A 3,902-nucleotide genomic window follows, 5' to 3' on the forward strand; every position below is an offset into this window, starting at 1 on the left:
AGTTATATTATTTACTACATGAAAAAGAATGTCGGAATCTGAATTGTTTATTCATTAATTTAGTTTTTAGTAAATATTTTGAGCAAGACGATGCTCAACAATGATTTATGAAATATATATAATAAAACGACAATAAATAAAAATTTCCATGACAAAAAATAGCATGGTCCTTATTTTTTTATTAATAAACCTTCATATCCCAAAATATGTAAATTATCCAATGAAAAGGATCAGTTAAAGATTAGTTTATTCCTTTTAAGCGGGTAGATGACACCTATGATCTAATCAAAGCGGTAATTATAATACTATATATTTTTTAAAAATTTATTTAATTTTTTCCCTATCATTTCTGTCAGATGTGATGCGGCAGTATGTGGTTGTCCACTGAGCAGGCTATTCCTGCCAATAATAGCTTAACCAGAGAATTTGATTATTAACAACTCTCGAGCTTATATTGAAGTGAAATGAAAAATATTTTATTAATCTAGGACTTGGCCCCTTTAAAACAACGACAAATTGTTAATTGGTAACTTTAATTTTACAATAACATATATTGGCCACACTTATTTAATAACTTATATTAAACAATTTTAAATAGAAAGATGAAAAATATAAATAAATTAAAAAAAACTATCTGACTAAATACATAAAAAAGAAAACAAAAAGGTAGTTACAAAACATCTGCATTATTGATTTTTTTTCTCGAATAAAATAATGTTCAGAAGGCGTGTACATTAAATACTCCAATATTTACGATTTAATGATATATGATTAAGGTTTGTTGCAACAACCAATCCTGACTGTTCGGAACAGTAGTACGTTTTTTTTTCTCCCGAATCCTGTACTCCGCGTGCTCGGTACAGTTCTGGATAACCAGAAGTGGTTGTTGGACCGACATTGCTACTTTTACTCTTCCTACCTAGCTAGTGGACATCTGTACGTCGTTCCCATGATAGCAGCATGGCAACGCGCTAGTCTACCAACCCAAAGGTTGCCAGATCAAGTCCCGGTTCCACCCGGGCTTTTTCAAGCATAAAAAAATACAAAACTCGCTTACAAACTCCCCCGGGCATTTGTGAGGCACGTTAGCTAACGGGTGGCACTCACAAAAAATAGGCGTTGGAGTGACATAACCACTTTACGAAAAAACCGCGTCGAGAAACGCGCAATGTAATATCCTAATACATCGCGCGAGGACTTAGGCCTCCGTGGTCTGTCGCCCATATAATAATAATAATTCTATAGCCAACTGACCGAAACTTCCATAGACAAAGAAAAATCAGTTGAATGGCTAACAGCTGGAAGGCTATTCTCCGAGACAGAGGGATTCGTGGTTGCAATTTCAAGATCAGGTTATTGCCACAAGATCATATAGGAAACATGTGCTAAAAGACGCAACAGCACCGGTCTAAGTGTCGATTATGCTCGGTAGCACTGGAATTAATTCCAGCATATCACGGGTGGATGTGGAGTGTTGGCAGCTACTGTATATTTACAGAGGCACAACCATGTGGCCAAAATTTTACATCAGGCACTGGCGATAAAGTACAACTTAATTGAAGTTCCATACTACAAGTACCACCCGAATAGACTCCTCCTAAAAGTTCCTCTCAAGCTCTATTGGGATGAATCAATAATTACGGACCATACAGTACGCCATAATAAACCAGATATCCTTCTTATTGATCTAAGAAAACAGAAAGCGGAACTTAATGATGTCGGAATCCCAGACGATAATAATATAAGTTCCTCTGTGGGAGAAAAACTAAGGAAGTATCAGGAGTTGGCGATTGAATTGAAGGAACTGTATCACTTGGAGGGAGTTACTACAACTCCAAACATAATATCCACCAATGGCCTCGTACCAAAATCCACAGTGGTAGGTTGGTTTGGGAGTGCATATTGATGCACTAAGAGAGGCTCAACAGTCGGTTCTCTTAGACACAGCACGTATAGTGCGAAAGGTTTTAAATATTTGGAAAAATAAATAAACAAAATATGAAGGTGGTTTGACTTCTACGTCCCCCATCTCAGATACTCAATCCACAATAGCGAGAAAAGCCGAATAAAAAATAATAATAATATTTTAAATGATTTTCTAATACTTCAGGTAGTTTTAACGAAATGGAGCTCCGAATAAAAAATTAATTTTTTTTTTAAACATTTTGAAACCGGTGTGATTATTTATTATCCATTCTATGATTGGCAGAGTTATCAATTTTGGTAAGTAGCTTTGCATAGATCTCATTAAAGTAAAAAGAGTTTGGGTGAAATAACTTTTTTTTCTCTATGTAATTGAACTATATTGCACTTATGACTAAAATAAATTTTTTATTTCATTCATAAGTGAGCTATAAATAAACTCGTTTTATCAAAGAGTTGATTTAAAACTCGTTTAACATTATATTGCATATTATAATTCACAGTATTAAATAATACTAAAGAAAAACAGCCTTTCTTTGTGAAATTTACGATACGTAAATGTATTATTAGTTCTAAACCAATACTAGCAATTTAATGTTACGAGTTTTTAAACATACTAGCCTTGCATTTTTGGCTTCTAAGTTTGTATTTAAAAATATTTATACTTGTTTCTAACCTGGTTTCTCCTTCATTACCTATCAATCCTCCTAGGCGTCTGAAAAGAAGATGGCCTCAAGATCTTCTCTAGTAATGTTATTGGAGTTCTATCAATGGATAAATTCTTCACAAGTGTATATCATGTAATTTTATCACAAACAGCAAATTTACTTGTATATATTTTTGTATTGTTGTAAATATCAATAAATACATTATAAACAAAATATTTATAATTTTGAGTGAAACTGAAAAAGAAGGGGAAATGGTCATGATTGACTGAGGATGAAGGAGAGAGAGAACAGCAAGTGAGAGGGAATTGTTTTCAGGAATTTTGCTTTGTTTACTTTTGTCCTAGGCTTAACGTTTCTGCAAATATGATGTTCCTTTCAACCTTTTGTTCGGTCACTTTGACAATCAATTGTATCAAACATTTATAATGTTACTAATATGATTGATCATATTTTCCAAAATATGAAGGAGTTAGTCGGAGGTGCTGCCAAAAGAGCTTTTTCCTCTAGGAATGTTATTAGAGTTCTATCAATGAATAGATTCTCAACATGTATCATGCCATTGTATAACTAACATCAAAGTTACCTTTATATATTTCAATTACAGTTGTAAATATCAATATATAAATAAAATAAAAAAAAAATTGTATTAATATTATATAAATACAATTTTGTAGTTAGATGTGTTTGTTATGTAATGTTACCATAGTAAACAAATAAAAAACAAAGTAACCATAGTAATGAGTAACACTTAATAAATTTAATTTTAATTAAAAAAATACATATAATATGTAAATGGAATATGGTCCGGGTGCGGTAAACAAAAACTCAAATAGTAAATAATTATACTATTTTATGGAGCCAACGCTTCGCCCCATGTTGCAGGGCTTCGTCAGGGCTAAAAAAGATACAAACACTATAGTTACAAAAAGGAAAAAAAGAAAAAAACATAAGTTTAAAATAACTGGGGTATAGAATGTAAAAAAGTAAGATATAATAAGAAAAATTAAAGGTTGTAAATAGTAAATGAAAAGGGTAATAGTAACAGATAGATAAGAGAAGAAATATTAAAGAAACTACAAATAAAGGGATGAAAAAAGAAAAAAAAATACAAATCAAATGATGAAACAGAATCCATACCTGTTTTGACGGCAGTCAAAGACAGAGTGGCGGTTTGTATCATAAAATAATTTATTATGTAGTAATATATAATATTACAATAATTTGTAAAGTAAACATAGTAAAAAAGTATTTAAATTAGGTGAACAATAAATGGTAATATACATAATAGGGAGAGAAGAGATATTAATAAAA

The 3,902-nt window shown here is 31.6% G+C and overlaps 1 protein-coding gene across 1 annotated transcript in view; it reads left to right on the top strand.

The window, feature by feature from the left end:
• The window catches only part of LOC106692994 (uncharacterized), a 112,268-nt gene that overhangs the window by 227 nt on the left and 108,139 nt on the right, over nt 1–3,902 (top strand). The gene's annotated exons all lie outside the window — the stretch shown is intronic.

This window comes from Halyomorpha halys, unplaced genomic scaffold, assembly GCF_000696795.3.
Source record: "Halyomorpha halys isolate HHAL.00 unplaced genomic scaffold, Hhal_1.1 Scaffold82.1, whole genome shotgun sequence".
Taxonomy (NCBI): Eukaryota; Metazoa; Arthropoda; class Insecta; order Hemiptera; family Pentatomidae; genus Halyomorpha; species Halyomorpha halys.